We start from the raw sequence: 26,525 nt of genomic DNA, 5'->3' as shown, positions 1-26,525 counted from the left end.
AGGCCAGAAGAGGCCTAGGCAGGTAAGGCTTTTAATGGGTTTTTTTAGGTTTCTTTGTGGGATAGGAGGTGTTACTTCCCAGCAATCTCTTACCCGGGATCCCCCTCCCCACCCCGATCACATCCAGAGTCCCCGCCACTAACTTGATTGCTGGCGACTGATCCTGTGAGATCCCAGCTGCGGCCTCCTGCTACCTGAATTCCCGCTCCCACCTGCCGCCCAGGTAGTGGGAGTCAGCGAAAATTGATGGAAATGAGGCCTGGTCGTTAAGCTCGGAGCAATAATCTTCACTTTCAGAACTGCCTACTGCAGCACCTTATTTCTGATTTATTATATTATCGACCTCATGCATTTAAAATAATACTAAAATCCCATTCTATGGGAAAAGCAGCAAAATCCTTGGATCTTTTGCCACATATTAATATAAAGTGGGAGTGGAATTCCCTAGCATTCTACCGCAATTTTTCGTTGCTGTGCCTGCAGTGATGACTTTGCAGGAAGTGCAATGTCTTTCTCCGTCACCATTTACCGGCTCATTGAGAAATGGGTAAAATGGAAAGAAACAAATGGCTGGCACTTTGACCTCATGGTTAATGAAGCATTTAAACCCTTCGATGACGTTACAGGGACTCATTCGCAGAGATCTATTCTATATGCTGAGAATGCTGTCAGTGATGCCCCGAGGTGGTACTGAGAAATAGGCCAAGGCCCAGCTTCGGCTCCTGGTCAATGAATAGTTAATGGCTCTCGTTGGGGTGGTGGTGAGGGGCGCTATGATGAGACTCAGTGCAGGTGATTTTCAACTGCCCGTTTGTCGCCTGAAAATCAAGGTGCTGGCAACTGAAAATTCCTCTATCTCAATACTATATTCCCGCTCTCTCATACCCCTTGATGCCTTTTGTGTCTAGAAATCTATCTAGCTCCTTCTTAAATATATTCAGTGACTTGGCCTCCATAGCCTTCTGTGGTAGAGAATTCCACAGGTTCACCACCCTCTGAGTGAACAAATTTCTCCTCATCTCAGTTCTAAATGTCCTGCCCCATATCCTGAGACTGTGACCCCTGGTTCTGGACCCCCCAGCCAGGGGAAGCATCCTCCCTGCATCCAGTCTGTCTAGCCCTGTCAGAATGTCATATGTTTCAATGAGATCCCCTCTCATTCTTCTAAACTCGAGTAAATACAGGCCGAGTCGACCCAATGTCTCCTCATATGACAGTCCTGCCATCCCAGGAATCAGTCTGGTGAACCTTCGCTGCACTCCCTCTATGGCAAGTATATCCTTTCTTAGGTAAGGAGACCAAAACTGCACACAATACTCCAGGTGTGGTCTCACCAAGGCCCTGTATAACTGCAGTAAGACATCCTTGCTTCTATACTCAAATCCTCTTGCAATGAAGGCCAACATACCATTTGCCTTCCTGACTGCTTGCTGCACCTGCGTGTTTGCTTTCAGTAACTGGTGTACAAGGACACCCAGGTCCCTTTGTACATCAACATTTCCCAACCTATCACCATTTAAGTAATACTCTGCCTTTCTGTTTTTCCTTCCGAAGTGGATAACTTCATATTTATCCATATTATACTGCATCTGCCATGTATTTGTCCACTCACTCAACTTGTCTAAATCGCCTTGAAGCCTCTTTGCATCCTCCTCACAACTCACATTCCCACCTAGTTTTGTGTCATCAGCAAACCTGGAAATATTACATTTGGTTCCCTCATCCAAATCATTGATATATATTGTGAATAGCTGGGGCCCAAGCACTGATCCCTGCGGTACCCCACTAGTCACTGCCTACCACCCTGAAAAAGACCCATTTATTCCTAGTCTCTGTTTCCTGTCTGTTAACCAATTCTCAATCCATGCCAGTATATTACCTCCAATCCCATGTGCTTTAAGTTTGCACACTAACCTCTTATGTGGGACTTTATCAAAGGCCTTCTGAAAATCTAAATAAACCACATCCACTGGTTCTCCCTTATCTATTCTACCAGTTACATCCTCAAAAAACTCCAGTAGATTTGTCAAACACGATTTCCCTTTCATAAATCCATGTTTCAGATGGGACCCTCAGCCCCGTGGGTGCTCGGGATTCATGGATGGAATTGACTTTTGGGACAAGGGTGAGAATAATGGCCTATCCGAGCCCCCCACTTCGCTCAGATTGCTTCTCTCCCCCCCCTCGTCCCCCTACCCCTGCCCGCCAGACCCGACTCTCCAGCCGGTTCGGTACTGGAGCCAGCCAATTTCCGGCCCTTCCACAACCGTTTCACGCCTGCAGATCGTCAGCGGCGTGAAAATGATTCGGGCCTCCTGCCGCCGGCATCGGGAAAGGCGGGGGGGGGGGGGTGGTGGTGGGGGTGCAGGCTCACGTCTGCTCTGGTGGCTCCGCACCTGTTTCGGGCTGAAGGTGAAGGGTCAGCCCCAGCGACCCTGGGATAGGGAAGGGAAAAATCAGCTCGAGCTTCTCCTTTGATTCTACCCAGCGGCCCCCTCTGAAAGGTGGGTTCAGACTTGGGGCTGAATGTTCTTCATGTTGGTGCGGTACCTTTGACCTTGCAATATTCCACAGCACTGTTGATGATCGACAAGGCAGCTGGGCTCATTGATGGGTCCTGGAGGCTTAGATTGTCTTTGAAAGCTGGAATTTTCCACACTGCCCCAGATAACACTGCAACCCAAAGCCTTAACAGATAGAGTCATTATGGCTTGACAAGCAGTGCAAAGCCTACCAGTGGTGTTTGTTGGTAAGTGGTATGGTTTTGGCCAATTACACCTCAGCAGTACGCCTGGAACACTTGGGAAAAGGGGAGGGTTCCTCAGCCTAAGTATTCTGCGGTTAGGTAAGTTTTTTAAATTCATTCTTGGAATATGAGCATTGTTAGCAAGGCCAGCATTTATTGCCCATCCTATGTTGCCCTTGAAAAGGTGGTGGTGAGCCGCCTTCTTCATTTTCACATCGTTCACCTGACGAAGGGGGAAGCCTCCGAAAGCTTGTGAATTTAAAATAAAATTGCTGGACTATAACTTGGTGTTGTAAAATTGTTTACAATTGTCAACCCCAGTCCATCACCGGCATCTCCACATCTGCATTCTATGTGGTGAAGGTTCTCCCACATTGCTGTTAGGTAGGGAGTTCCAGGATTTTGATCCAGCAACGATGAAGGAACAACCGATATATGTCCAGGTGTGTGACTTGGATTTGGAGATGATGGAATCCAAGGCACTTGCTGCCCTTGTCCTTCTAGGTGGTAGATATGGCGGGTTTGGGAGGTGCTGTCGAAGAAGCCTTGGCAAGTTGTTGCAATGGATCCTGTAGACAGTACACACTGCAGATACGGTGCGCCAATGGCGAGGGAGTGGATGTGTAAGGTGGTAGATGGGCTGTCGATCAAACGGATTGCTTTCTCCTGGATAGTTTCGAGCTTCTTGAGTGTTGTTGTAGTGGCACCCATCCAAACAAGCGGAGAATGTTCTATCATACTCCTCCTTGTACCTTGTAGGTGATATAGAGGCTTTGGGAGAGTCAAGTGGGGTGTGTCCCTATGGAGAGAGAGTCCATCTCCATCTCAGACAGATGGAAACTTTACCAAAGTGGATTTCTCAGTTATTTGTTTGAAGATTCTTAAACATGGTGATGGGTTTTGAAACTAGGCTGACTACAAAATAAAAGTGTAACTTGATATGGTGGCAAATTCATATCCAATGTAAAACCAAGAGAGCGGAGCTGTTGTATTAGAAGAGTAATCCCCATTGGCAGCTATCAGAATTGCTCGGGGCTTTGCCTAGATGCAGTGCTCTCTGCTTTGAGTTCTACAATTTAAAAGGGGCTTCAATGGTCCTTGATTCTTTCTTGTATCATCCTGAGGCTATTGCAATCTGCTATATGTGCATGAAAGAGGCAAAATATAGAGGTAAATAACAGTTAACCTACTATAAAGTCCAATTAATAACCACTTACAACCTCAGACAGAGTGTAACTATTTGACTGTGTGCAATGGGCTGCAGTGGATACAATTTCCTTTTGGTTCAATCGACACTTTATCCAGCTTTCATATTACACTTTGCAGACTGTCCTCTTTATTTCAAGCTGTCAGAGTATAATTCAGAAAGAATCTCCACAGTGATGTGCAACAGAAGCATTCAGTATTTTCTCCATGGCAACCGAGATCTGTGGTAAATACCACATGTGATTGCTTTGTAGTCATGGAGAACTCCCACAGTTCCCCAGTGTGAAAAAGCACTGATACCGGAAGGTAGCTTCATTATTAATGGCATCTTGGCAACGCAGAATGTCCCTGAGCTACAGAACATAATAACTTATGTTAATGTCAAACTGTATACTTCATTTTAATATTAATCCTTTAAGTAGTGCTTTCCTTTTGAACTTATTTCCACAGTGTAACAACTTTGAAATGATACATACAATGATTGCAGTCTTACTGATGTTCCTCGGTGGATTGTTAAGGGGACGCACTTGTCTTTATCATTTGAAAGCTTGCTGATGGATGGGAGATGTCTCAAGACAGGAACGTCCCGAACAACATCAGAGTGGCTGCTCTAAAGGGATGTGCATAACCCATCATGACAGCTCCCCTGGTGACTTTAGTGGGTAAATGCACCACAATGCCTGGTCTGTCCTGTATTGGCTGATCTCAACCAGAGCAGCAGCTGGATCACTAAGATTGGCCTCAGTTCTCCAGGGTGGAAATAAAAAGATCAGTCAAGCCTCCCAGTCCTGATCACTACTAGTGATTCCTGCAGGGAATGTGTGTGTGTGCGTGTGAGCTGAAGATAGGATTGGGCTCAGTTCTCATGCCCTCTATGTAGACATCAGCATTGTTTCCTTTCCTTTATGCCAGGAGTTCTTACTTTCACCAATTTAAATTGGGCATCCAGGGTGCCCAGGGTGTGCATTTAAACCTGAAATTATTCGGATGGGCAGCCTGCAAGTTTACTGAACTTTTATGTCTGACACTCATTCCAAGCTGCCACAGGGGACATCAGCAAGGTCAATCAATCTGCAGTGCACAGATGTATAAAGCAGATGGCTGATGAATTCTTTGTTACAGTTAACAACGACATGAACTTCTTCATGGACAATGGACAGCAGCATGAGAGGACACTGCGTTTAGCAGGGTTCCCCAAAGTCACCCTTGTGTCCGATAGCTATGCATCCATGGACCACAAGAGTTATCACTCCATCAATGTTCAGCTCATCTGTAGCCATCTGCACAGGATCGAGGAAAATCAGTGTTTGGGACCTCAATAAAAAACAAAGACTTGCTTTTATATAGCGCCTTTCACATCCTCAGGATGTTCCAAAGCGCTTTATAGGCAATGAAGTACATTTGAAGTGTAGTCACTGTTGTAATGTAGGAAATGTGGCAGCCAAATTTGTGCACAGCAAGATCCCACAAACAGCGATGTGATAAATGACCAGATAATCTGTTTTAGTGACATTGGTTGAGGGATAAATATTGATCAGGACACTGGGGAGAAGTCCCCTGCTCTTCTATGAAATAGTGCCATGGGATCTTTATTTGAGCCGCTGAGAAAAGTAGAAGGTCATGGAACAAGTTGCTGACTCGTGCAGTAAGTGTGGATTTACTGCAAAGATTTGGAAGGGAGCTACACGGGATACTGACTGTGGCTGGCATACCCGCTTATAAAAGGTAGTTGGAGGGTATTGGAGAATTTTTTTCCCCAATCTCCTGGGCTTTTGATCACCTTCAGGGATCAGGCAGGAATTTTCCAGAGTTTCTTTTCCTAAATTGGCCTAGGGTTCCCAGGAGATTGTGTGACTGGTGGAGTCAGGGGAAAGGACAGATTAGGTTATGGTGTGCACATCATGACAGTATGGGACAGGCTTGATGGACCAGTTTTGACTGTCCTTTGTTTTTTTCTGAGGAATGACTCCTAGGAGACTAACGCAGCCCTGACTTATGGAACATCTGAGACAGCTGTGAACATCTGTCAAGCGCACGTGCATCCATTTACTAGAGTTATCACCATAGGCCTGTCGGCTCCCACAATATAGCCCATACAAAGCCAGCTGCAGGCTACACAACCCTCCCACCCAACGATGCATCAATGTAGAATACCCAAAGGAGGACAGCAATGAGGCAACTTGCAGAAGGCACAGGAGGCTGATGATACAATGGCTAGAGCTGTCCACCATGCTTTCATTGATGAGATCTTTTCCTCAGTACCCGATCTACCTATCGCATCAACAATCTTCTCTATGGCCCCGATTTTAACTCCTCTCACCCAGAGGCAAGGGCACCTGCCCCAAGCCATTGGGGGTCCTCTTTAAATATGCAGATCGGGCTCCATTGATGTCATCACAGCCTGATCTGCTATTTTAAACTGAGGCATGAGCGGGGGAGCAATGATTGGCTTCCCCGCCAGGCGAAACCTGCCAGGAGCTGGATTGAGGTCCAAAAGAGGCCAAGCAAAGTAAGTTTTCATTTTTCTTGTGGGCCAGAAGGAGCAGGAGTGTTACTCTGGGTCCCACAAACAAACCTCGGGCCTCCATTTCCCCGCGCTTCCCCGAACCTGATCGCACCAGAGCCAACCCCCCTCCCCCAAACTCTGACTGCCGGGGACCATTCCCGCAGGTGGCCTCCTACCGCCTGAATTCCCTCTCCTGCCCACCGACCAGGCAGTGATTTCTGCCGGGTCCGGGCAGGAGTCTGGGCCTGAATATTAAAATGAGGCCCTGGAGTTAAAATCTCTCCGGGCCTCCACATGTGAGCCTGTCGCTCACCCAGGCCCGTCGTACAGAATGATCTCAACCCGTGATAAAATCGGGGCCTATGCCTTCACCATGTCCGTGACAAATGTGTCTTCAACTACATATTTTTCACCTCCTACTGAACTACCAAAGATAGGATTCCTGTCATGTCGATAGATTATCAAACACCATAACATAAACCTCTCTGGAACAAGTCCGACCCAGCAGTTGCTATCTTGGTGCTTGGTATCACCGTGTGATTGGCGAAGGACAGAAAACAAGGAGTTCTCATTAGAGGAGTGATGTCGGAGTGAAGCAAAGTACGGAGTGATTCCTGACACTGTTTCTAATTTACATAACTGACCTGGATTCAGAAATTCAATGCAAAGTAGTCAAATTTTCAGATGATGCCAAAATAGGAGGGGCAGGGAAATTGTAGGGGACAGCTCAGACATTACAGAATGAGTTGGACAAAATGTGTGAATGGGCGGAACAATGGCCGCTGAAATTTAATGCAGAAAAGTGTACAACGGAAGGAGAAATAGACAAGATGTGTATTTCATGATCAGTTTTGAAATAGCTAAGAAAGAAGCAGAAAGACACTCAGGATTCTTAATAGATTTGACGCCAATCACTGGCTAGTGATTAGGATCAGTAACTATGTCCAAGGACACTGACGTCAATAGCAGCTATCCTGCTGAGATCAACAAGCCCCAACAGACCAAGGGTTGAACCCGGGGCCTTGCTGGTCTGTACGGTTCAGTTCCACACTGAGCAGGCCATTTATCAACTAAACCACCAGAGAAGACATGCTTAAAATTCCATCAGTATTGTATTAATGCCAATCTATATTTAATGACATGCTATGCCATGCCATCTCATGCCAGGTATTTTTTTTTAATTGGTTCATGGGACGTTGGCGTCGCTGGCAAGGCCGGCATTTATTGCCCATCCCTAATTGCCCTTGAGAAGGTGGTGGTGAGCCGCCTTCTTGAACCACTGCAGTCCGTGTGGAGAATTTAAATAGGATTTCAGTCAGTATTCTCTGATTCCAGTAGAAGGATTACCTATTTGTACACCTGCACAATAAATCACATCTGAATCAGACCTTGTGGGGGGGAGTTTTAATCCCCCCACCCACAGGATGGGCAGAAGAGGGGCGGGTTAAATTCTTGAAGTCTGAAACCCAACCCCAGACCGCCACGTATTTAACCGGGGTGGGTTGGGGACTGGGCAAGTAACCAACTCTCGAGAGGCGGGTCAGTAATTTAAATATATTATCAAGGCTGCGTGCCTCCGATTTCAGCGTCTTTTACATTTAACAGGTATGGGCCGTGATTCCCAGGCCCATACGGGAAACCCGGCAGCTGAAGGGCGGTGAGAACGGCTGGATCAGCAGGCAAGTGCCTTTCCAGCACTGCTTGTGGGCCGGGGGGGGGGGGTGGGGGGCAGGAGTGATCCCCCCCCCCCCCGGCCCCCAAAATTAACCTGCCGCATTTGGCCTCCCTCCCTGCGATCAGACGACCCCCCCCCCATCCCGTGATCTCCCCACCAAGCTCACCCCCCCCGCCTCAAAATCGGCCAATGCCCCCCCCCCCCCCACCCCGCATAATCTCTGCCCCTGGCCGACCCTCTCCTGCGATCTCTCCCTCCCGGGATCGGGATCTCCAGGCCGACCTGCGATCTCTTTCCCCCCTCCCTCTGCGTTCTCCCACCCCCCCCCCCCTCCCCCGTGATCTCTCCCTCCCTCCCCTCCGGTTCCCGACTGCAGTTTGGTGCTGCAGGTCTTCCCACCCGACACCAGACAATCTCTCAATCTGACTGGCTGCCGGCCGGAAACAGAGAAAAAGTGAGGACCTGCCGTTAAATTCGGCAGGACCTCTGCATTCCCGGGATTTCTGAGTTTCTCAGCTGCTACCAGTCACTCCTGTTCCCTCCTCACCTCCCCGTAAATATCTGGGCCGATTACTGCAGCTGAAGGACACTGTATCTCACTACGGATTTCACAGCACTGTTCATAGAATCAAACAGCATAGTAGGCCATTCAGCCGCTCGTGCCTGTGCTGGCTCTTTGAAAGTGCTATCCAATTAGTCCTATTCCCTCGCTCTTTCCTCATAGCCCTGCATATTTTTTTCCTTTCCAAGTAGATGTCCAATTCCCTTTTGAAAGTAACGATTGAATCACGATGGAGGCGAAGGAGGAGGAAAATGGGGATGTGCCAGTGGAAGAAAGGAGCTAGGAAGCAGCTTCACGCCCAGAGGGGTGTCGAAGGAGACTCGAGCTCAGCAGGGATATCATGACTGAGCTGCACCAATTACCAACACATCATTGAGAGATCCTCACTGACTCCAATTGTTTTGCCTTGTAGCTGTTAAATTGACAGCAACTATAAATTTCTTTGCTCTGGGGCTGTTCCAGTTACCAGGGAGTGATTTTTTTTTCCTCATTCATGGGATGTGGGCGTCGCTGGCAAGGCCGGCATTTATTGCCCATCCCTAATTGCCCTTGAGAAGGTGGTGGTGAGCTGCCTTCTTGAACTTAGAGGGTGATTAAGAATCAACCACATTGCTGTGGGTCTGGAGTCACATATAGGCCAGACCAGGTAAGGACAGCAGGTTTCCTAGATGGGTTTTTACAACAATTCGGTAGTTTCATGGCCACTATTACTGATACTAGTTTTTTTTAAATTCCAGATTTTTAGTTAATTAATTGAATTGAAATTCCCCAGCTGCTGTGGTGGGATTTGAACTCCTGACTCCAGATTATTAGTACTAAACCTCTCAAATTAATAGTACCAGTAACATAATCACTATGCTACCATACCCTTTAATTGGCATTAGTCAGAGCACCGTGTTCACCCACATCCAGGAGATGACTGATGCATTGTTCCAGGGGGCTAATGGGTTCTTCCATTTTCCTGGGAATCTTCAGAGATATTTGCTGAAACGTGAGCGTTTATGATGGCTTCCCAGAATCCTGGACTTGGAAAATCTTGCTCCTGAGGATATCTGGGTATCATCAGTCAGTGTGACGTACAACAGCCGTAAGGCTCTCTGTTCCCTCACTGTGCAGGTGGATGGTGATGGTAAGAAAATCATCCTCCCGGTGAATATTAAACTCCTTTGATCAAATCACCACTCATTGATCCTGATACACCATCGGTTAGTTGAATTGGGTGACCGTCTCCAAAGCTGTCTTTTGTGGGGACAACAGCTTACCTATGAAACCACTGTGACGGACGCCATTTTCAAACCCTTCCATGCCAGTTGGACATTTGTACAATTACATGCAAAAATCTATTATTATTGATTACTAATTACTTCATGACAAAGCTCAATTTTCAGTGGCTATATGAACACCTTGAAGTGACCCATGGCTCATTGGTTGATGCCTCTAAGTTGAAAGGTTAGGGGTTCAGACTCCAGACAGCCCCGGTGAGTGGAGACGAGAGTTCAGGGGCATGATGGGAAGGGGAGGGGGGGTCAAATTGCAGACGGGAAACCCGGAAGCATGGGTTTCCTGGACATCCTTGCGATTTTGACGTAAGGACGTCTTTTTATTTCTTTTGTCGGCCTGATTGACAGGCCGGTCTCAGTCGGATGGGAGATCAGCCAGGGAGAGGACCTGTTCAAGTAAGCACGGGGGCATGGGTTGGCACGGAGGGCACCAGTGGGCATGGGAGTCAGTCATGGGGGGAGGGATCGGGGGTCAGTCACGGTGGGGGGGGCTGTGGGGATCGGGGGCCATCGCGGGGGCCCGCGATCGTTGGGGGAGGTCCGCGATCATTGAGGGAGGTCCGCGATCATTGTGGGGAGGAGTCTGCGATCGTTGGGGGGTGTTGCTGCAGGTCGGCTTGTTTGGACCTGGGGGAATCACTCCTGCTCCTCCGGGCCCACAATCTGTGCCAGAAAGCTGTTGGTTTCAGGCCTTTTCACCTTTCATGTGGAGTAAAAGAGAAGGCCCGGGAATCCTGGACCCCAGGGGTTGGAATTGGAAACTCTGGAAAAATGGAGGCCTGCAGCCTCCTTCAAAGGTTTTGATCACCAACCCGCCTCCGGGGAACGGATTTGTCACCCACTCCTCGTCCCGCCCCTGTGAAAACCGGAAGTGGGCGGGTTGGAGACGGGTTGGGGGTGGGTGGAGGGGTGAGTTCGAAATGGTTGAGATCTTGAATGCCCCCTCCCCCCAAACCCACCCATTTTTCACTTTTAAAATCGCACCCCAGGTCTCTGAATACTGGGTTGACAATGAGTGGGGTACTCGTGCCCGATGGGAGTGCAATGGCTTCCCCCCACACCCCACCCCCCAATCAATCCTAGCCAACCCTTCAGGTAGGGGTTGTGAGTCAGGCTAATGATCTGTCCATGTAAATGGGGACTTAGTTATAGAAACAACCCAGAGCACAATCGGCTGGATGTAAAAAGCAGTGGAAGAAATGAGTTGTTTAATGGAAGAGAAAAAGATCTGAACTCTTTGAAGTTATACACTTAAAGTTCTCCATTAAAAAAGGATTGATGAAACACAAATGAAAAAATTAAACAAAAAAAAAGACTATTAAATTTCTTTTCGTGATGAAAGAAAGTTTCGCTCCCTCCTCTCATTTTCTGTCAGTCCTTTCTCTTGTCCTTTAAGGCACGGAGTCTCTCCAGAAGAGGAGGGTGGGAATATTGCCCCATGGAATACAGCCAGTGGGTGACTGGGAAACCTATGTTATTCTTGTTCAGTTTTATCAGTGCAGAGTACAGGTCTGCGGCTTTTCCCAGATCCTTTGCAAATTCGGTCCTTGGACAGAATGGAGACAATGGTCTACCCAAAACTCTGGAGAAGAGGATCTCAACAGGAGTGAGCTGAGTGCCCTTTTCCTCCGCCCACTCATTCTTTAGGGAATTTTAGGGCGGTTAAGATACAGGATTTTAATGCCAGGGACTAGAACCATTTTCCATTAGCTCATAGTGTCACCATCAATCACGGCCAGATCTGCCATAGCCCTGACACATGTACCTTCCCGTCAGTACACAGTAATGCTGTGAGGTTGAGAGGAGCTCAGAGTACCCATTCCATGCTGCTGGAATAGCAAGCCAACGAGACGATTATAACATAATTCATTATGCCTCAGTTGTGCCAGCAGGTTAGGAATAACAACAGCACAGAAAGGTACCCTGCCGTTTCATGTGGGTAAGTAAAAATGCTGCAAGGAGGGACCTCAGACCATTTATTTTATGCCCTGCAGTGTAGTACTTGTACGTCCGATGTGCAAAAACATAAGATACACCATTAGCAATTTTTTTTTGTGTGGAATAAATCAGCGCATTATTCAAATCTTTATTGAAGACCAAAATCAGGAGAAACAATTAGCACATCACCAAGGTTTACAAACCAGGTGAGATCACATTGAGAACCAACATCCTTATTCATTCTTAGCCTTTGCTATCACAGGATATCTCACCCGCATCTATGTTAAAAGGATTGAGAGCTATTTGTCAAGCTGACTCTCTATTGTGCTGGCTATGTGTGGGAAGCCCTTCAATTTATAATCAGGCTGTGTCGTGACAATAAAAGCTCTGCTGGCTTTTCAACGTGTTTCCAAATTTTTAAAATGCGATGGAAGATTTTTTTAAAAAATGTTTCACATGAAAAAAACACTGCTGAGATATTTTAATTTACAACAAGCACACTCGTTTAAAATTTCAGAGAGTTTCACTGGTGAGGTTGGCGGGAGTATTTTGCCATTCTTAACATCGAGTGCCAACTTGCCTGGCAGTGCCTGCAAAAACAATATGGTCATTGTTAAGGACGTCCGGTAGTGGGGACCTTCTCTGTTTTGATGTTTCTTCATTTTATTGAGGGAATAGTCCTCGGGGTAGATCTTCAACTTGTTTCTCAGCTGGCATTGTCGGTGGCCATCCATTTTGGAAACTTTCCCATTTTCATTCCCATTGAAACCATTTAAAATGAAATTCGGGCGGTTTTCTATAGTGGGAGGCCGATTGGCAGTGCCAGTTTTATGCCCGGGTGGCACGTTGAAAATGTACCCCCTGGTCTCTTTAATAATATGTTCACAATAAAAGGAGTGAGGGGAAGAGAGTCACTGGGGATGTATTGGTATAATTCCCCAGCCATGAGTTAATAGGATATTAAGCTCACACCCATGATTCCTAATATGGCTAATTCCTAATCTTACCAGGAGGGGTTCTGAGCAGAGACCAGATCCTTCCCAATTGGGAGGGAAATTTAGTAGGTGAGTCACTTGCGGTCAGCTCAAGACAGGCATCAGCAGAAAACTGGGACCTAGTTATTTCCCTTTCAGCGGAGCAATGGTTTGAGCAAGTGATACAGAGCGACAGGGCTGAGATTCCACATTGCTCCATGCGGTGCAGTCTGTGGCCTGAATACTGCAAGTGTACATGGTAAGTCCGACAGTCAACTGAACTGAACTACAAAAAATGAATTACTACAACTAATACTTTGCCCAGCAGTGGTATAAGCCAAAGGCAGAGGGAAATGAACGGTAGCTTTATACTGCGGGTGCCAGCTTTAACATAGCACAAACTGACAGCGCAGAGTTATACTGCCAGATTGCACCGTTCTGAGCTTGGGGAAATCAAAGTTTTGAGTGCATATATTTAAATAAAGGCACAAAGCTGCATCCAATGAAACTTTTAACATTAATTAAGAGCCAGTTGCCTTTTGCTGGTGAAGATCCATGGTCTAGATCTTGGGAAATGGCCTATTGGTGGTGATAGATCTAATTGGTGGGACCTGAGCAGTGTGGTGGAAGCCCAAAGTGAGAATTTGGGTAGAACAGTGCAGCAAATGCCTAATATTTAACGAGAATTGCTCGGGAAATAAATAGGAGGCCCCTTGGTTTACCTAGTTTATCCTATAATTGACCTTCTGCTGCCCATATCCTAACTCGCACCGTCCCATTCACCCATCAGCCCATGTGCTCGCTGACCTACATTGGCCCCTGGTCCAGCAATGCCTTGATTTTAAAATCCTTATTCTTGTGTTCAAATCCCTCCATGGCCTTACCCCTCCCTATCTCCTCTAGCCCTACAACCCTCCGAGATCTCTGCATTCTTCCAATTCTGGCATCTTCTCCATCCACGATTTCCTTCGTCCCAGCCGTGCCTCAGCCCTCTAGGCCCTAAGCTCTGGAATTCCCTCCCTAAACCTCTCTACCTCACTACCTCTCACTCCTCCTTTAAGATGCTCCTTAAAACCTACTTCTTTGACCAAGCTTTTGGTCACCTATCCTAATATGTGGCTCGGTGTCAAATTTTTTCTGGTAACGCTCCTGTGAAGCGCCTGGGGATGTTTTACTATGTTAAAGGCGCTATATAAATGCAAGATTTGTTGGAATATTGGGATGAATGACCAGGAATTACCTGCACTCTTGCTACAGCTTTGAAAGGCTCAAAACTTGGGTCCTTGTGAAGTGTGAAACTAGAAGTAGAGATAATACTACAAATAGACCACCAGGGATCTTATCGCTTGTTACTGTTATAGACCACCGGAGCAGACACATATGCACTAATAATCTGCTGATAGAAAGTTTTGCAAACTATGTCTCTGAGGACCAAAGGCAAATGAGTGAACTCCAGAATAACTAAGTATCCTCATAACTCCATTATTCAAACTGACCTGTTGCTTCCTATGGATGACATTACCATAGCCCCAGCATCTATATATCACCATCCTTCTCACAAAAACAATCCTTATTGTCACTTCTTTTGGTGTCCAAGCTGAAAGTTACTTACACAGGCACCTAAACTATCAAATAGTCAGTTAATCACTGAAACAGATTATCTGGTCATTATCACTTTGCTGTTTGTGGGATCTTGCGTGTGCAAATTGATTGCTGCAATTCCTATATTACAACAGTGACTACATTTCAAAAGTACTTCATTGGCTGTAAAGCACTTTGGGACGTCCTAAGGTCATGAAAGGTGCGATATAAATGTAAGTTTGTTCTTTTTTTCTTAATAGGAAGCTGCATTTAAGCCAGGGATAGTCCATAGTCCATCCTCACGTCTTGCTTAAAATAACTTTCTGTGTGGTCAATGACTCAGGCTAATGACATGGTAATCATGCAGCACAACAGTGCTCATCCCTGTCACGTGATCAAGCAGCTCTATGAATGAGTTTTCTGACTTACACCCATAGGATTTAGCAGGGGTGTTATGAGGACAGACATTAATTTGCAGCATCAATCACTGGATAAGCACTCTTGATGTATCCTTAACTGGCAACAAACCTAGATACACAACAGTGAATCCAAATCTTAAGCTTTAAATTACTTTTTGATGTAAGTAAGAACCTATCCAATATTTTTATATTATCCTGCAAAGATGACTCTTTTTTAAACAAACTTCTGCCTAAAGTATCTTTGTCTTAAAAGTTCCAGCCATTATAATTGGCAGTAAAATACATATATTCTTTCCAAATTGCTCTTAGTGGGGTGTAAATTGATCTCGGGTGGGAGAGTGAAACAGGTGATAGTGAATTGGCCGCCCATTTTACACTCCGCCCGATTTGAAGTCGATGTAAAAGAAAATTTGGCGGAGTGTAAAATTTGGCTGCTGATTCGCTGTCGCCTGTCCTGTGGAACTGCCCAAGTAGTTCGCCCCTAATGTATTTCCCATTCTAAAACTTATGGCCATGGCACAGCCTGACTGCTCTGAGCCCACCAAAGGAAAAGGCAAAAGAAGCCAAAGCCTGGACATTACTCTCTTGTGATTGTGGCCTTGGTACCAAGTTGTTCTCCGTCTCTCAGCACCATTTTGTGGTACTGACTTAACTAACCTCTGTAGAAACCAGATTCACTGCTTGAAAATACATTTAAAGATGCAGGAATCAACCATCATCATCAATACCCATTGTTTGAAATGGCACGAGGATTTGGAACAGGTCAATTGGTCAACCCTACTGGCTGGGGACGAATACAATGTGGAATATAAGTTTTTAAGAGCAAACTAAAACATGTTAAAGTTATGTACGTCCCCAAATTCAAATGAAGAGAATGCGGTAAGAAAAAGTCTAGGTGACTGACTGATCATGTACAAAAACAAATGAGATGTAAACAAAAATGTTTTTTTATGAATTACAAGTGCATAGTACACAGCAAAACAAATAAAAGTACCAAAAACAGTTTAAAAATAACTAAGGCTGTAATTAGGTCAGCTAAAAGGTTCATGGAAAAGTGGACTGTGGACAACTGTGTTATCAATGGGAAAGAAAGGGTCATGTTTATAAGTTATGTAAGGGCAGATCTAGGTTGGATGTTGGAAGGTTGTCCTTTTCGCAGAGAATAGTGGACCTGTGGAGCAGGCTGCCGGCTCGCATAGTGAACATTAATTCACTGTATTCCTTCAAGCGAGAGCTGAACCTGTTTCTGGCTGGGGTGGAGATCACATTGTACAAGAGGTACATTACCTGGTAATGTTAATCAGGGCCAGAGAGGTCTCATGGACTATTTTTGATCTGCTAAGGGGGTCGGAGAGGAATATTCCATTTTATTTTACCTAATTGGCCTGGGTTTTTATTTGTTTATTCACCACTCCCAGGAGATTACATGGCCCTGGGTGGGGTGGGAAGTATCTGTATTGTGATGCACAAGGCATCATGACTGCATGGGACAGGCTGGATGGACCAGTACTACATAGAATTACATAGAATTTACAGCACAGAAACAAGCAATTTGGCCCAATTAGTCCATGTTGGTGTTTATGCTCCAGAAGAGCCTCCTCCCACCCTACTTCATCTAACCCTATCTGCATATCCTTCGATTCCTTTCTCTCTCATGTATTTATCTAGCTTCCCCTTAAAGGCATCTATGCTATTCACCTCAACTACTCCATGTGAAAGCAAGCACATTCTAACCACTCTCTGGTAAAAGAAGTTTCTCCTGAATTCCTCATTGGATTTAATATTGATTATTTTATATTTATGGCACCTAGTTTTGGACGCCTCAACAAGTGGAAACATCTTCTCCACGTCTACCCTATCGAGCCCCTTCATAATTTTAAAGACCTCTGTTAGGTCACACCTCAGCCATCTCTTTTCGAGAAGAAAGAGCCCCAGCCTATTCAATCGTTCCTGATAGTTATAACCTCTCAGTTCTGATATCATCCTTGTAAATCTTTTTTGCCCCTGCTCCAGTGCCTCTAAATTCCTTTTGTAATATGGTGACCAGAACTGTACACAGTACTCCAAGTGTGGACTAACCAAGGTTCTACACAAGTTTAACATAATTTCCCTGCTTTTCAATTCTATTCCTCTAGAAATGCTTTGTTTGCATTTTTTATGGCCTTGTTAACTTAAGTCGCTACTTTTAATGATTTGTGAATATGTACCCCTAGTTCCCTTTGCTCCTCTACCCCATTTAGACTCTTATTTTCCGAGGAGTATGTGGCCTCTTTATCCTTCCTACCAAAATGTACCACCTCACACTTATCTATATTAAAATTAATTTGCCATTTACATGCACGTTCCATAATTTTATTAACGTCTTCTTGCATTTTGTCACAGTCTTCCTCAATTCCTCCCATTTGGTTCTGTCTGCAAATTTTGAAATTGTACTTCCAATTCCCTAGTCCAAATCGTTTTTGTAAATGATGAACAACAGTGGTCCCAGCACCGATCCCTGTGGAACACCACTTCCCATCTTTTGTCAGACTGAGTAACTACCTTTAACACCTACTCTCTGTTTTCTGTTTTGTAGCCAGCTTGCTATCCATTTTGCTACTTGTCACCTGACTCCACAAGCTCTGACTTTAGCCATGAGTCTACGATATGGTACCCTTCCGAATGCTTTTTGAAAATCCAAGCATATTACATCTACGACATTACCCTTGTCTACTCTTTCCAGTAATTTTTTAAGAATTCAATAAGGTTGGTCAAGCATTCTCCTTCCCTTTTGAAATCCATGTTGACTATTCTTTATTATATTATCATTTTCTAGATGTTTTTCTATTACATCTTTAAGTAAAGATTCTATTATTTTTCCTACCACTGACGTTAAGCTAATTGATCTACAGTTCCCTGGACTTGTTCTGTCTCCCTTTCTAAATATAGGAATAACATTAACTGTCCACCCGTCCTCTGGCATTATACTATTTTCTAATGAATTTTCATGAATATATAATAATGTCTCTACTATCTCTCCCTTAGCCTCCTTTAATATGCCTATGTAATCCATCCAGACCGATGTTTTATCCTCTCTAAGTTTAACTAGTCTATCAATTATCTCCTCCCTTTCTATCTTAAAATAGAAGTCTTTAGCTGTTCATCATTTATGTTAAACAAAAAGAGAACATAAATGGGCTGAAAGTAAATGGATTTTATTAGCAATAATTATTATTTACAAACGTAGAGGAAAAGTTTCTAATTGTAGTGAAATTGTAAACATGGCCTCAGGCAAGGCTCCCTCTGCAAAGCAAGAGGGTTTAGCCCTTAATCCAGATGTTTTCTCTTATCCAGGTGTTGTTCTGGGGGCAGATGATGAGTGTTACCTCTCTGTTGGGACACATGTTTATGTCAGGATGTGGCATGATTGACATTATTCCTGAATCTCAGCAATAAAACGTTTGGTGCCAGTAAGGTGCCAAATCATCTGGTCCAGGCAGACTGTCAATCCCCTGATTGCTCTAAGGGTTAAATGCCAAAAATGTTTAACTACTTTGCTTTTGATTGACCAAAACTATGGTCCTTGGAACTATTTTCAGCCAATGGAAGACCAATACTTTTTAACGTTGCGCTAGTTTCCAAAATGTATGTGCCAGGAGAATTAAAAAAGGCAAGGGTCTTTTTTTTTATTCGTTCATGGGACGTGGGCATCGCTGGTGAGGCCAGCATTTATTGCCCATCCCTAATTGCCCTTGTCTTAGAGCTACAGATAAAAAAAGATAGATTAGGCAGCAAGATGTAAAGGGAGAGGTTGAAAAAGAAGAAAAGAGAAAATATTTTTAATTATAATTGTGTTTTAAGTGCTTATTTTTGTAGTTTAGGGTCAAAATTATAACAATATAGCTATTCTCATATTTGAAAAGCTTTGTTGCTATAACATTTGTGTGTGTTTCAGCATCAGAGAGCAATAGCTAATACATTACAAAACTGGCTGGGCCAAGGACAATCTCAGTTCCCTGGACAGCATAGGACTGAGTGCAGTTAGTCAGTATTTTATTGCCTAAATACAAGGAGACCATCACTTTTCTTGTGTCAGTGAATTAAAATGTATCTAAATGTAAAACAGCACATAATAGAAAATGCTGAAGCGATTAAAAATGACTCCCAAATAATTAGTCAGTGAGCCCAAGAAAATTAAAGCCGTTGTCTATGTTTAATGGTAGCTGTTTCCTCTAAGTTCCGAGTCTGTTTAATGCAATTTGAAATTGATTTAGATTTAAGATACTTTGGTTGCTTAAAGCACATTTCCCTCTCCATAAAACAAACTATGAATGAAATATATTAACAAAGAGTAGAGCACACTTCCACACCTGTGTGTACAGAAAGCTCAGTGTTGAAGTTTCTCTGTAAACCAGACATTATGTACACTTAAAAAGGACAAGTCACACCATTTGCTGTGCGAACCATATGGGGTTTCTATTTATTGAGCAGTGTAAGAGTTTTAAGATAAGCTGTCAAATCATTGATAGGGAACATGTTATGTGTTGAACACATTTGCAATTCTCATGTTTCTAAATATGCCAGTGTGATATTTAAGAATTGTAAAGATGCGCAGCCGACCGTTTATCGGGCTCGAAACGGCCTCCTAAGCAACCAATATGGCGGGCAGGAAACGCATGCTCCTTACGAGCCAGATGTGAGGCGCCCGCCATATTGATAAAGGCCAAAAAATCGTTGTGCAGTGCCCACACATGAAAGAGGCGTTAAGCTCTTTATTTGTATATAAGGGGCTTAACGCCTGTTTGAGGCCCTCACTGCAAGATTGGGCTGCCCTGAGGCAGCCGGCACCAGACGCACTCAGGAAAACCAGGTCTACATGCGGCCTAACAGGCCTTAAAGGGACCACCACAGACCACAACCAGCAAGGTAAGCATTTAAAATATATTTTCCTGAATTTGGAGCCGGGAGGAGCAGGAGTTCTCTTTCCGACCCCACATTTAAACCAGGTGGACCGCTGCCAGCCACCTCTCCCCCTCCCCAAACGCCACCGCTGCCCCCACCCCCCTCGGCCATTCACGGCTACCACGACTTCCCCCCACCGATCACCGCTACCCCCCGACACGATTGTCCACCATCCCAAACCGATCGCCCCCTTCCCATTCAACCACTTTCCCGGTCGTCCCCTTCCCGGGGACGCCCCTTTTAGGTACTCTTTAACTACTTGCCTGAGGGTCGCTAATGGTGGTGCAGTGGCCCGATCTTCGATTCCTTATCACTGGCGAGCTGCCAGGGGACGCCCATGAGCTGTTTGCAGCTCGACAGCTCAATGATAATGAGGCCTGCGGCCCAATATCCTGTGTGCCTCGGGCCTCACACGGCCCACAGCCTCATTCTAGGCCACTGTGTATCAGATTGGATATTAATCATGGTCTGTTCTGCTTGGCATGGTCTGAATGGTAGACTCCGGGTTGGCTCTGGTACAGCACTGACACTGAAGAATTGCTCCCTGCCCCAAGGTCTCCCAAAGCTCCCATGCCAATGAGATATGTCATCTCATTAGGTTACCCTGGTGACACTAAGCTCAAATAAATAGCCCATCAAAAATTTGAAGGCACATAATTTTATCAATAATGTTAGTGACAGACTGCATTCTGGATATTAAGGATATTTCAAGGGTCATTTATGTTTGAAACAGTGGAAAATGTTAGCCATTTAGTTATTGACGAGTAACTTAAAAAATGTATATATTAGTTACCAGAATGAGGACCCTCACAGTCCATTAATTCCCTTCTACAAGAGGATCGAGGTTATTTTTAGATTCTCTTTTCCTTTGACCAAATGAATATTTTTCAGAGAGTTATGTGGGCATATGTCTCCCGCTGCACATTTTCAACTGTGTGCTATTTCTCATTTTAGCATGTGTTTAATTGATTGAACTATTTCATGCAGTCCTTTGTAGTTCTCTGTACTTTAGAAAATGAGTTGACCTGTTGGCCCTCTGTTATGGTCAATGATGCCAAAAAAACCCGACATTTTACTGGGACAAACAGCTCTGCTTTATTGAAATATGATTTCTCCAAAGAGCCTTTTTTGGTGCCATTTTCTGGTGTTTATCACGAGTTACATTTACTGACACAGATCAAGTAGTAGAATTCTCTTATCAATCTAGATAATTTCCAATTGGATGTTTTGACTTATGACCAAGATTAAATTCATCTATAGTGGAAGAAAAAAATCAGCGTTCATGGCCTGATAGTAAATTTATATAGTTAGCACTGCAAGCTAACTAACGTTCCCTTATACTCAACTTCTCTAGAAAAGGGAAGACTGAGGGGTGATCTGCTGAGGTCTTTAAAATTATGAAAGGGTTTGATAGGATAGACATAGAGAATAAGTTTCCACTTGTGGGGGAGACCAAAACTAGGGGCCATAAATATAAGATAGTCATTGGTGAATAGCCACTGGAGAAACTTCTTTGCCCAAAAACTGATAAAAATGTGGAACGTGCTACCACAAGGAGTAGCTGAGGTGAATAGCATTGATGCATTTAAGGGGAAGCTAGATAAGCACATGAGGGAGAAAGGAATGGAAGGATATGCTGAGAGGATAGATGAAGTGGACTTGTGTGGAGCATAAATGCCGGCATAAATGACAAGTTGGGCCACAAGACCTCTCTGTGCTGTACACTATATGTAATTCTATTTAATTCTATATAATATCTCTGCATATCTGCCCTGTGATCTTCAGACCATTGACATGTTGAAAACATTTTCTGTAACACTGGTAGGTTAGTGCAAATCAGGATGGACCACTTCCTCTGTGCATTAGGTGCAATCAAATTGTAAGTATCATGATATCAGTGTAGGTACAGCACCTAAGGAGGCCATTCGTGCCTGTGCCAGCTCTTTGATAGAATTATCCAATTAGTCCCATCCCCCTGCTTTTTCCCATAGCACTGTAAATTTTTTTTCCCTTCAAGTATTTATCTAATTCTCTTTTGAAAGTTATTATTGAATCTGCTTCCACCTCCCTTTCAGGCAGTGCATTCCAGATCATAACAACTCACTGTGTAAAAAATGTTTCTTCATGTCGCCTCTGACTCTTTTGCCGATCACCTTAAATCTCTGTCCTCTGATTACCGACCCTTCCGCCACTGGAAACAGTTTCTCCTTATTTACTCCATCAAAACCGTTCATGATTTTGAACACCTCTATCAAATCTCCTCTTAACCTGTTTGAAGGAGAACAACTCCAGCTTCTCCAATCTCTCCACATAACTGAAGCCCCTCATCCCTGGTACCATTCTAGTAAATCTCTTCTGCACCCTCTCTAAGGCCTTGACATCCGTCCTGAAGTGTGGTGCCCAGAATTGAACTCAATACTCCAGCTGAGGTCTACACATTGTTTTATAAAGGTTTAGCATAACTTCCTTGTTTTTGTACTCTATGCCTCTATTAATAAAGCCCAGGATCCGATATGCTTTTTTAACAGCCTTCTCAACTTGTCCTGCCACTTTCAAAGATTTGTGTATGCACATCCCCGGGTCTCTCTGTTCCTGCACCCCCTTTAAAATTGTACCATTTAATTTATATTGCCTCCTCTCCTCATTCTTCCTACCAAAATGTATCACTTCACACTCCTCTGCGTTAAATTGCATCTGCCATGTGTCTGCCCATTTCACCAGTCTGTCTATATCCTCCTGAAGTCTGTTACTATCCTCCACATTGTTTACTACATTTCTGAGTTTCGTGTCATCGGCAAACTTTCAAATTATACCCTCTATACCCTGGTCATTAATATATATCAAAAAAAGCAGTGGTCCTAATATTGATCCCTGGGGAACACCACTGTATACTTCCCTCCAGTCTGTAAAACAACTGTTCACCACTACTCTCTGCTTTCTGTACCGTAGCCAATTTTGTATCCACGCTGCCACTGTCCATTTAATCCCACGGGCTTTAATTTTGCTAACATGTCTATTATGTGGTACTTTATCAAATGCCTTTTGAAAGTCCATGTACACAACATCAACCGTACTACCCTCATCAACCCTCTCCATTATTTCATCAAAGAACTCAATCAAGTTATCAAACACGATTTTCCTTTAACAAATCCATGCTGACTTTCATTTATTATCCTACTTTTCCAAGGGCCAATTAATTTTGTCCCCGATTATTATCTCTAAAAGTTTCCCCACCACTGGCATTAGGCTGACTGGCCTATAATTGCCGGGTTTATCCCTGTCCCCTTTTTTGAACAGGAGTGTAACATTTGCAATCCTCCAGCCCTCTGGCACCATCCCCCATATCTAAGGAGGATTGGAAGATTGTGGCCAGAGCCTCCACAATTTCCACCCTTACTTCCTCAGTAACCTAGGATGCATCCCATCTGGACCGGGTGACTTTTCTACTTTGAGTACGGCCAGCCTTTTAAGTACCTCCTCTTTATCTATTTTTATCCTATCCAATATCACTACTACCTCCTCCTTTTCTGCTACAATGGCAGCATCCTCTTCTCTAGTGAAGACAGATTCGAAGTATTCATTTAGTACCTCTGCCTCCACAAGAAGATCTCCTTTTTTGTCCCTAATTGTTCACACCCTTCCTCTGACTACCCTTTAATATTTACATGTTTATAAAAAAACTTCTGGGTTCCCTTTTATGTTAGCTGCTATTCTCATACTCTCTCTTTCCCCCTCTTATTCCCTTTTCTGGATCTCCTCTGTACTTTCTGTATTCAGCCCATTTCTCTACTGTATTATGAACCTTACATTCGTCATAAGCCTCCTTTTTCTGTTTCATTTTAATCTCTTTATCTTTAGACATCCAGGGAGCTCTAGCTTTGTATTCCCTTCCTTTCCCCCTCGTAGGAACGTGTCTACTCTGTACCTGAACCAACTCCTCTTTGAAGGCCTCCCATTGTTCAATGACTGTTTTGCCTGCCAATTTCTGATTCCAATCCTCCTGGGCAAGATCCCTTTGTAACTCACTGAAATTAGCCCTCCTCCAGTGAAGTGTTTTCACATTTGACCATGTTGATCAAGAAAAGGTTTACAATTTCAGTACATCCAGCATGCAAAGGAACACATTGCACTTCCCAGGTGCCCGGTTGGATATGGAAAGAACATAAGAATAGTTTGTGACTCTATGGACCGCACCACGTAGTTTCATAGAATCATGGCATCATAGAAAGTTACGGCACAGAAGGAGATTATTCGGCCCATCGTGTCCGTGCTGGTCCAAAAGACTTATCTAGCTTAATCCCACTTTCCAGCACTTGGTCCGTAGCCCTGTAGGCTACTGCACTCCAGGTGCACATCCATGTACTTTTTAAATGAGTTGAGGGTTTCTGCCTCTACTACCCATTCAGGTAGTGAGTTCCAGACCCCCACCACCCTCTGGGTGAAAACATTTCTCCTTAGCTCCCCTTTGATCCTTCTACCAGTTACTTTAAATCTATGTCCCCTGGTCACTGACCCCTCTGATAAGGGAAATAGGTCCTCCCTATCTACTCTATCTAGGTCTCTCATAATTTTATACACAGTTTATTCCACATAGAAGTTGCAACACAGAAACAAGCCATTTGGTCCAACCAGTCCCTGTCAGAATGTATCCTCCATGTGAGAAAATAGCCCTAATTACATTTACCCTCCCTACCCCCTATCCCTTTATCCCCTTTCACTTCATCCACCTCTCCATTCTAATCTTGAATGTTGACATAATTTCTGCCTCAACCACTAACCCTGGAAGTAAATTCAAGATCCTTACAACTCTCTGTGAAGAAGTGTCTCCTGCCCTCTGTTCTAAATCTCATACATTTAACCTTGTATCTATGGCTCCTCGTTCTTGACCCCCTCAACCACTGGAAATCGTTTCCTTCTATCTACCCTATCCCGTGCTTTCAGAATTGTAAAAATACTTCCATCATATCACCCCATAACCTGTGTTATTCTAATGATAAAAGACCCAACTTTTCAAGTTTCTCTTTATATTTGTTTTTCTTCATACCAAGCAGCATCCTAGTTAATGCACATTGTACCTGCTCTAAAATCTCAATATTCTACCCATGGTTTGGAACACAAAACTGCACATAGTACTCCAACTGATGTCTTATTAAGGTTTTATATAGACTCATTATTACCTCTTGTTTTTTATATTCTGTGCCTTTAATGATAAAACCTAGAATTTCATTAACTTTTTTATACAGTCTTATGAACTTGAAATATTGCCTTTAATGTCCTGTGAATGGTGGAACTGAATTTTAAAGTAATATTATGGATGAACATTACCTGAGCTATTTAATATTTTATATACTACACTGAGATTCCCTCTTTAATTATCTTCTCTCATATCTGTAGAGGTGGAATTTATTCCTTTTACACTTACAATCATTGTTGCTATTCCTCTGTGCACCCTCTCTAAAGCTTGCTGATCCCTTCTGTAACGTGCTCACCAGAACTATACTCAATACTCCAAGAGTGCATTGAACAGCCTCAGCTCAACCTCAATAGCCTTCTGTTCCCTTGTTCTGACAATTATACCTGTCAGCTTTTATGGGCCAGATTTTGCAGTAGCAGGACATCTTATGGCATCTGCCGTTTGTTAGATTTGCCCTTGCATGTTTAGGTTTTTACACAGATGTCGTTAGATGCCCTGCCACTGCAAATTATGTGTTATTATCTGGTCATAATTACTTTGCTGTTTGTGGGACGTTACTGTGTGCAAATTGGCTGCCATGTTTCCCACATTACAACAGTGTCTACACTTCAAAAGTACTTCATTGGTTGTAAAGTGCTTTGGGACATCTTGAGGTAGTGAAAGGTGCTATAGAAATGCAAGTCTTTCTTTATATATATCCCAGCATTTACTTTTTAAAATTACCTCACCCACTTTGTCCAGACATTAACAATGGTAAAAGTATTATTAATTCCATGTGCCTTTCTAAATTTCCCTGTGCCAGTTCTATTCCATTCATTTTGTACTTGCGTCACAAAATATCATGTCACATGTGCAACACTTTGCATTTGTCAGTATTAAATTTCATCTGCATTTTTGTAAATAAGGATTTCCTTTTGCAAATCCTCAGCTGCACCCTTTGCTTTCCACTGCTCTTTCTACATTAGTGTCAATTGGAAAACTGGCAATCTTGCAATTGGTTTCAAAATCCAGGTGCGTAAGTAGCTGAGAAATGTCAGCTATCCAGACACTGGCCTCGACATCAGTGCAATCAATAATTCCCTGCAGTCTGACAAAACTTACAGAATTTTATCGAAAGCTTTCCAAAAGTCCGAACAAACAATTTCATAGGGAATGTCACTATCTAGTTTATCTGTGATGTGGAGATGCCGGTGATGGACTGGGGTTGACAATTGTAAACAATTTTACAACACCAAGTTATAGTCCAGCAATTTTATTTTAAATTCACAAGCTTTCGGAGATTTTCTCCTTCCTCAGGCAAATGTTTCAAGATCTCCTTGAAGCCTACGCATTTATACATATTGAACAATAATACATGGTGTTTACAGACTGCCCCTGCAACTGCCCGTTGCCAAGGCAATCACCGTGTTCAGACAGAGAGGTGTTACCTGCAGAACCTCCGAATACACATTCAACAAAAAAACAAACAGGGAAAAAAAACAGAGAAAAAAAAAACACAGAGAG

This window comes from Heptranchias perlo, chromosome 32 (assembly GCF_035084215.1).
Source record: "Heptranchias perlo isolate sHepPer1 chromosome 32, sHepPer1.hap1, whole genome shotgun sequence".
Lineage (NCBI taxonomy): Eukaryota > Metazoa > Chordata > Chondrichthyes > Hexanchiformes > Hexanchidae > Heptranchias > Heptranchias perlo.
The sequence above is the reverse complement of the archived record's forward strand: the minus strand, read 5'-3'. Positions refer to the sequence as shown.